At 38.8% G+C, this 9,642-nt stretch overlaps 1 protein-coding gene and 1 long non-coding RNA gene across 4 annotated transcripts in view; one reads left to right on the forward strand and one right to left on the reverse strand.

The window, feature by feature from the left end:
• SLC66A1 (solute carrier family 66 member 1) overlaps positions 1-9,642 on the forward strand; it is a 506,383-nt gene that overhangs the window by 490,738 nt on the left and 6,003 nt on the right. The window lies entirely within an intron of this gene.
• The window catches only part of LOC122793609, a 372,997-nt gene that overhangs the window by 316,338 nt on the left and 47,017 nt on the right, over positions 1-9,642 (reverse strand). The window contains exon 3 of one of the 2 annotated variants that reach the window (XR_006363493.1): positions 8,878-9,208. The exons of the other annotated variant lie outside the window; for it this stretch is intronic. This is a non-coding gene — a long non-coding RNA (uncharacterized LOC122793609). Of the gene's footprint in view, positions 1-8,877; positions 9,209-9,642 lie in introns of those variants that run through there. 2 annotated transcript variants of the gene reach the window in all.

The following is a 9,642-nucleotide window of genomic DNA, read 5'->3' on the forward strand; positions in this document are numbered from 1 at the left end:
GTGCCCTAACTCTAACTCACCTAACCCGCCCTAACCCTCACGTCCACACAATTGCACACATTCCTAACCTGTGCCCTAACCCTAACTCACCTAACCCGCCCTAGCCCTCACGTCCACACAATCGCACACATACCTAACCCGCACCCTAACCCTAATTAACCTAACCCGCACTCAATCGAACACTTACCTGAACCCAACTCGTAACTTTCCACCACAGCGCTGAAAATACTGAAGCAACAGAAATGGACAACCAAATTCTTTCCCTAGGAAAAAATTTGGTTTTCTGTTGCATCGATATTTTCAGCTTTTGCTGAATAGGGGTCAATATTAGAACATTTGAAGTTTTGAAACTTCGATGTTCTAATATAGACCCTCGACAGATGGTTGATCAAACAAATGCATAACATCATATCTAACATGCACATTACTCACCAGTCCATGGATATATGTCAACACCCAGACAAGGAGGTAGAAAGAGACAAGTGGGGCAATGCTGAACTTCCTGTGTGAAATATATGTGGTATGCAACCTCCATGCCAAACAAAAACACTGCTGTAATGGCATTTGTTCACCAAAGCATATGCGCAAACTGACAAAGTGCAATAAAGACCCCACAAGTTTGACGCCATGTACAGGAGAGTATGCACTTGTAGTAATATTCTACCATAAGTTCCCAATGTATAACAGCATCACATTCTACCTATCATGTGATTCCATCCCTTATTGCAGCTGACAGGTGGATATAGGTAATACACAAAAAGTAATGGGACACCACACAAACCATGGAAGTGATGACCAACATCTTAACATGGTGCAGACTTCTGTGTACAGTATATATCACTGGTCACACAGAACTGCGGTATCTGCAGGTCTTTAAGCATGTCACAGTGTCTGAGACTAAGGAGAATAGCACAGGCACAACACAAAGGACCAATGCAAGTACAGTGCTATGATGTGTGAATGGGATATTTAGATCGCTGTGGTATGGCTTTCAGGCCCATATGTGTAGGAATATATATCAGCATTACACAATAGTCTACAGACAAACGATGCAGTCAGGCATTGGCATGTTTTGAACATATTGCAGACATACTCTGTCATCCATGTAGATTGTGCATCTCCCATGGTCACCCAGGTCACAAGATTATTTGAGATGGCTTATGTTGCAGATGGTGTCCACAGCTGTAGGCTGTTTGTGATGATATTTAGATCACAAGGGTTGTGTGATACACAAATAGCCCAGCATCTTTTTATTGTGAGATGTCTTTTGGGGAACTGAATTTGTAGGATGATATGTTGAAGAATTTTGAGTAAACTTCAGAAGATAAGCTACATGCACAAATATGTATTCTTTCTGCACCAAAATTACTGAGCAGTACAGTAGTACGTGACCACAGGGGTGGATATATTCGGCATGTACATGGTACTATGCATATATAGGCTTGCCAGGTTATAGAATATATTTAAACTGGTCATCACTGGGTAACACACTGGTCTGTACATGGTATCAGGCAACATCTGTTATAGTTCAAAAAAAGCAACCAACTCCACAATCAACCGACCGGACCCCAGAGGCTCGAACAAAACCGAACAGGAAGATACCAAAAGTGCTCGTACCACCAATGTCTCCCTAGTTACACCAAACACCTCACGACTCAGCCGATGGTAAAAAACAGCTTTAATTCCATAAAATTCCACAAAAGCAGTACATAGGTTTAGCGCTTTCATCTACTGCAGGTAGACTTCTTCAGAACCAATTAAAAAAGATTGCAACAGCTCTTTTAAAGCAGTTTTGGCGCCAAAAATCTTACTTGGGAATACATAGTCATAAAAATGAAAACAAAATAAAACAAAATGAGAATGTAAATAAGTATATAAATACAAAATAATACTATTAATATATTTAAACTTAAACATATATAAAAAATACATATAAAAATTCATACATCTATCTATAAAAGATACAGTATAACTACTATACATATAGAACAAGTTTATAATAAATAATACAAATTTAATTGGATGAACACATATAGGCATGATGTTACAAACTTGCCCTCCACAAAGGGTATGTCATATAATATATATTTATAAGTAGATAATATATCAATTGTGTAATATATATTAATAGGTTAACCAACCCCAAAAACTAATAGGATGGGGTACAGAGGGGTGAATTTGGGAAGAATCTAGCCACGGTCCAAAAGTAAAAAAGGTTTAATACTAATGTATTCATTTAGGCCTGGCCAAGAGGTGGCATCACATAAAATCTGCCATTTGGTCTCAAGACAGGACAAACCTGTCTTCCAGTCACCTCCATAATCATTCACCCCTATCTGATCAATTATAGAAAATGTAAAACTATGATGGGAACCTTTTTCACTTATATGTTTGCTTAAAGCATTGTTCAAATCAACCTTTTTTATTTTATACAAATGTTTTTAAGTTTCCTTTCTGTCTTTCCAATGTAATATCCTTGACAGCTGGAGCAGGTTGCCAAGTACACCACTCTCATAGAGTTACAGTTTCCTTTCTTACCATAACATTTAGTTCTGTTTTTGTTATTGAGTTTAATGATATTACTCTCATTGATGTGTTGACAATATCTACAATTCCCACATTTGTGTGTGTACTCGTCTTTAGATTTTGTCAACTCCTTTTTCTTTCCCCCCTCAACTATCCTCTTGATATTAAATGAAGTCTTGTACACACTTGTGGGGTGTAAACCCAAAACCGATGTGATGTCCTCTGAGCTCAAAAAGATATCCCAATGCCTGTTCAGAATCTGCTTAATTAAATTTGAATAGGGATTGAACATAATAACACAAACGTTGTTTCTATCACCTGTCGTTTGCTTTTGGGTATTCTTCCCTATGAATGTACCTCCTAATAAGGGGATGTATTTGTTTCCCCATGATCTAATGACATATTGGGTCACATCTGTAACCATCTCCTTAGGATACCCTCTAGTAAGAAACATATTAGCTACAATATCCATCTGTTCCTCCATATCCTGTCTCGTTGAACACATTCTGGCTACCCGAATGCACTGTCCCTTGATGGATGTGCGGGGGGTGACAACTGCCATATTGTATATAATCATTGGAAAAGGTGGATTTCCTAAAAATTTTGGACTGAAAACCTTCACCCGTTGAGCTAATATAAGTGTCAAGGTATGGGATACCCACCTTCTCCACCCTGTGTGTAAATCTTAAGAAGTTGGTGGTACTGTTGATGTATGCTATGAAGTTGGGTATATCTTCTTTTGGCCCCTTCCAGATGATGAACAGGTCATCCAGAAAACGTGTATAAAGGGCGATATGTTTATAAAATTCACTAGATGTGACGTAAACATCCTCCCACTCCAACATTACAAGATAAAATGGGCACATGATTGCAACTCCTCGAATTTGTTTGAAAAATTCTCCTTGGAACTGGATGTAATTGTGTGAGAGGACAAGTCCCATCATATCTAGTATCAAGCAAATCTTATCCCATGTAAGGTCAGAGTGTTTCCTTAAGCTGTTTTCAAAATACTCTAGACCCGTTGAATAAGGGATACATGAAAATAAATCCTGAACATCTATCGTGATGAAGGTTAGCTCACGTGACCATACATCTTGTTTTAATGTACACAAAAAATCCCAAGAATCCTTGGTTAGATGGGGGACTTTGTTGTAAATATGTTTGCACCAAAAGTCAATAGCTACCCCTATATTGAATGTTTTTGACCTGGAGCCAGAAATAATGGGTCTAAAAGGGGGATTTTCAACACTTTTGTGGATCTTAGGTATCCCCACTATTCTGGCCAATGTAGGATGTTCCGTTCTAATAAACCCGTATTCTTCGTTTGTAATACGGTTGTCTAATAGATATTCCTCAATTGCTAGGTCTATTCTATGGTAGCCAATATTGATCTGATTGAGGGATGTCTGTTCGTAATTACCGGAACCAAATAAAAGGTCTTGGATGGCCTTGTTATACGCTAGCATGTCGTATACGACCAAGCCACCCCCCTTGTCCGGTTTCATAATTCTGATGTCGCTGTTGGCCACAATATGGTCCAAACATTCCCTTTCCCCCTTGGTTAAGTTGTCACGAAAACCTGGACAGTGACTAACGTCTCTCCGGATATTTCCGTACAAATGATATATATCTTTCATAGTTACTGACTTGTACATTGTTTGTAGGAATATACATACTTTTTCTCACTAATGTTTTGGGTGCATCGATCCTAATATTGTCCTTGAATTGTATAGCTAATTGAAGTCTGCGACAGTACAACTTGACTTCTTTGATGGTATCAACCAAATTAAACCTAGCAGAAGGAATAAACTTCATTCCCTTACTAAACAAGCTGAAAAAGTCTTGAGAAATATACATGTCGGTAAAATTGTACACCTTGAAACCTTTGTAAGAATAAATGAAGACTTTGTTAGTGTTCCCTACCACTTCCATAGATGGATAATCATTGGATGTAATAGCTTCACTAACTTCTAGTATTAAAGGAAGAGGTAAAGTGGGTAATGAATCACAAGAATTTCTACCTTCAAGAGAAGTTACTTCTAGACCCATTACCTCCTTGGGCGATATATGGGGGCCTGATGAAACCTTCCCCCCTGAAAATTTTCATCTTCCCCTATTCTTCTGTTTCCACCCCTTTCCCATCCTAAATTGGGTTCATTCGTTCTCATCCTGTTCTGGGTTGGATGTGGCCATATATATGCCCTGTGTGCTCTATAAGCCTTCAGGTCCCTTTCTAATTTGTCAAGTTTTCTATTGTAAATGTCATATGCCTTGGCTTTAGCCACTCTGAACTGTTTTTCGAACAATTCCTGCCAATAATCAAATTCTGGGTCCTGGGTTATTTCTACACATAGCTGTTCAATATCCGTAACTAGGCCTCCTATTTTTTCTTCATTAAATTTCATAAACAATTTAACATATTCAAGCCCAAAATTGTCAAATAGATTGTTAAATTCAAACATCACTGTCTCACTATAAGGTATCCCCAATGGAAGTTTGAAAAATCTCAAACCTTTGGGCACAATTTTTAATAACACACATTTCTCTAAATAGCCATTGTCAATTTTTGCCCCTTTAATCTGTAATAGTTTTTTGCCCAATAAATATATTTTAGCTTTTAAGGAGTCATTATTAGACTTCACATTCCTGTCATCACAATTAACTCTTGTGTCAGTATTATTACAAAAATCATATTCATCACACAAAAAATTCTTCACAGCATCAATGTTGTAAAGTCCACAGTATTTATTGTTGTTGTTACCATGGCTGGTATAACTATTAGGCATATTATTGCCCTTAATGTTCTTAATCTTGGTCCTTACAGAAGGGCTACTGATATTATCATTTGTTACAGTACCTTGATGTTGAATGCCCCTTCTGTTAACCATGGATGAATATGTTTTCATCTTTTCCTTCTGTTTTGGCTTAAGTGTCTCTTCCCGAGAATGGAAGAGACTAAAATCAAATGTAAAGTCTCCTTCATCTAAGAGCTGGAAATCGGTTTCCTTATTGTCCACGTTTAAATGCACTTGCGGCGTGTTTGCCGTATTTCTAATAACTTGGCCATTTGGTATGCTGTTGAAGCTATCGCCTCCCTCCACAGCCGGTGGAGTCAAAATTAACGAAATAGCTGGTGTAACTGTACTCGGGTGGATGTCCGGACCCGTGGAGACCGGCAACACATCCACACCCTCGACTGCTGGTCTAGTAAGTGAGGAAACTAGCTGCAGCAGCTTGCTGACGTCTTCCTGTAGCGACATAACCTCTGCACGCAACTCCTGAAACTCCGTTCTGCTCAATGAAGCACACAAGTAGCCCGATTCGGCCATGTAGGCAACTCAATAACAGTTCAAAAAAAGCAACCAACTCCACAATGAATCACAATCAAACATCTGTTATAGAATACATGTAACTTTACATACTCTGCTTAGCACACTACAATGAATACTCCTGACAAGGCTTCACACAGCCCTCACATGTAATAATGTCATCAGTCCACTAGTAAATATCTGTGGGTATGTTCATGTTGCACTGTTGCATCTTGGTTCATTAAAGAGTATCTTGCCCATACCCCTAACCCTATAGAATTTATTTCTGCACTCATAGCTGTGCCTGTGTAGCGCTATAACATATGTGTGCACAACCTATACACACCCTACCTTAGAGGTACCAGACGAGACACCTATGGATGTGTCCATGATTATATCTTCATACAACAGTGCACATTCTGTTCATCCCAAACAACTGCTCAGGACCGTTCCAGTGCCCTTGGTTATTCTCATGCAGAGTCATAGCTTGTGAGTACACAGACTGTCCACCTTCCTACATTGCACATGCTAAACACTGCCCATGGCTGTGTCTGTATGAGGTGCTATAACCTGTATGCACACAGACCGTTCACACCCCTATAGTACATGTGACTGACATAGTGCCCATGGTTGTACATGTGCAACACCATAATACGTCTGTATTCAGTTTGCTCACACCCTTACATAATTTTCATGTACTGTCTGAGAAACTGTATACATATTTGTAAAACACTGTACAACTGATGTTTGAGTTATGCCATGAGGTGTCAGATTCCTGTTTACTGCTAGGCTAGATGGCAAATGCCTGTAGTTCTGAGAAAAATATCTTTTAAACATGTACAACTGTTATTTTACCTTACCTTTTTCAATGTAAATCTTGTTCTGACATATAAAACAAGAAGGAACCAATGCATAACATGTGGTAAGCAAAATAAATACAGTAGAACTTCCATAGTTGACCACCTCCCTACATTGACCACCTCCTTAAGTTGACCTAATTTTTATAGCCTGGATATGCACTACATGTACTTAATGGAAGACTGACCTCTCTATATTGACCACCTCTGTAAGTTGCATCTTGACCACTTAGACTGTGACACACAGTATTACACTATAACTTGACCAGTTGAATCCACTCTACACTAAGGGGTAGAAGGTGTGGGCTTTGCCCCTTAGTTGTATTATTTTTTCTTTAATATAAGTCCTTTTTTCATGTTTTATTATTACCACATGTTGGATTAGGCTTACCATCCTATTGTTTATCACGTGTCACTGAAGATTTTTCCAATGTGAAGGACTGGTCTGAATTGTAGGTACATTCTACAATTACTGAAAAATTTTACAGTTAATCGAGACATGATGGCCCAAAGGAAAGAACTCAAACAGCTGACATTGAAGGAAAAGTTTGATCTTCTACATTTTCAGGAAAGCAGCAGCCAAAGAAAGAAGGGGGGACATTTTGGTGTTAACAAGACCACAGTTAGCAACACCCACAAATGTAAACATGAGTACTTGGAGAGATATGGTAAGGAAAGCAGAGATGTACAGTGGAAAAGGAGGAAAACTTCTCTCAATGAAGTCAATGAAGCCACATTAAGCTGGTTCAAAAAATGAGGGCAGTTAATGCCCGAATCTCCGGGACGATGATCCAAGAAGTTGCTAAAAAATTCACACAGGAATTTGAGGTGGCAGATTTCCAAGCATCAGGTGGTTGGCTCAAGAAATTTAAACTGCTACACAAGATCTCCCAGAAAGTCTTGTGTGGTGAATCCGGTGAAGTTCCAGTAGAAGTTGTGGAAGAGTTCATCAGAAAGTTCCCGGACTTCGCAGAGGCTTTAAAGATGATGACAGCTTTAACTCTGATGAGTGCAGACTCTTTTTCAAGGCGATGCCTGACAGGAGCCTCATCCTGAAGGGTGACAAATATAAGAGTGAATAACTTTCCAAAGAACATTTCACAGTTCTGCTTTGCGTTATCTCAACTCAAGAGAAAATAAAGCACTTGGTGACTGGTAAATTGGCAAAGCCACGCGCATTCAAGAACCTGAAGCCCGAAGACCCCCCCTCCATCACTTGGAGATCAAACAACTGCACATGGATGACTGGTGCCCTATTTGAGGAGTGGGTAAGGGTTATCAACTGAGAAATGAAGAAGAAGAAACAGTCTTTTCTACCGACAGTAGACAACTGTCCTGGCCACCCGCAAGTGAATCATCTCACAAACGTGACACTGAATTTTCTGCATCCAAACAACCTCAGAAATCCAACCGTTTGACCAAGGCATCATCAAAACATTTAAAATGCACTACCAAGCCCAGCTCCTGCAGTGGGTCATTACTAAAACACAAACTTGTGGGCCACCTGTGGAAGCAACTTCATCCACTGCATCAGTTAACACTCTGGATTCTGTCCTCTGGATCAGTTCTGCTTGGAATAAAGTTCAGCCAGAAATGATATAGAAGTGTTTCAAGAAAGTTGGATTTGTCACAATCCAAGAGCATGATGTTTTGGCCCCATCAGATAGTCCATCTCCCATAGCAGAATTTGAAGGAGTAGATTTTTGAAGGTTTTGTTGCAATGGATGATGAAGTGGCAACCTGTAATGAACCTGACCCATAAGCAATTTTCCAAGTAATATTCAGTGAAGTACAGACCAATGTAAAAGTGCATGAATCAGCTGATGAAGTGGAAGAAGCAAGTGAGGATGACACAGAAATTGCAGAAACTCCAAAAGAAGAGGATGTCAGGCATTTGATAATGCAGTTGAAGTCATTTGCTGTGGAAAAATGACCAAGTATGCTGAGTGGTGTAGCCAGTGTTGAGAGTGCTTTCTCCACTTACCTTTGTAATAAGAATAAGAAACAGACCAAGACTGACTGTTTTTTTCAGAAAGAATAATTAAGCCATGAGAAAACAGTAAATGTATTGATTTTGTATGATACTGTATGTATGATTTTACTGATTCTGTATGATATTCTCTAATAAAAGCAGTACAAGAAAGTAAAGTACATGTATGTATCAGTACAGTAGGCCTAGTTCCTTATGTTGACCACCTCTGTTTGTTGACCATTTTGTTACAGTCCCTAGGGTGGTCAACTTACAGAGGTTCTACTGTAAATAATACAAATGAAACTATAACAAAAATACTTGGAACAGTCTTTCTCTTTTTCCAGACATATTCAGAAAGAGAAAAAAATAAAGAAATAATTAAGTTTGGTAGTTTAGTACAGATGATTAAGGTACAAGCTACTTCATCCTGTACTCCAGGGTTTGATTTCCTCAGCCACCATTTGCTTGCTGTGTGACTCTAAGTCACTTAAACAGACATTCTTCTGGGTCACAGCTGAAAAGTGCCTTGTGCCTAGTGGGTTCATCTGATTAACAAATGAAAAAAATAGCAAATCAGTAAACATACCGATATAATAATTCATACTTCACGATTGCTGTTTTGTTTATAAATAAAATGTCCATATGTTTATATTTCATTATTCTCAGTGCCTGATGTCTCACAACTGACTGCTCTGCACTTTGTAAATATGTAGTTAAATAAAATCTTACCACAGTAATTAAAAGGGACTTTTTTTATGAAAATGAGCAAAATGGTCAAAAAGGCATATAATACATAGCAACACATTATCAACAAACACTGGGGCCATTTTGCTATAATGTCCTACAGGTTGGAAATTTTAGGGAAGTAATAGATCTTCCAGGCACTGGGGGGCTCTCTGCTGTGGTGTTGAGCCTCATAACACCCCTGAGCAGTCTATTATTTCCCTGTAATGCCCACTCTGTCAGTCATTATTACTTA

This window comes from Protopterus annectens, chromosome 2.part0, assembly GCF_019279795.1.
Source record: "Protopterus annectens isolate FY-2018-M chromosome 2.part0, PAN1.0, whole genome shotgun sequence".
Classification (NCBI taxonomy): Eukaryota; Metazoa; Chordata; order Ceratodontiformes; family Protopteridae; genus Protopterus; species Protopterus annectens.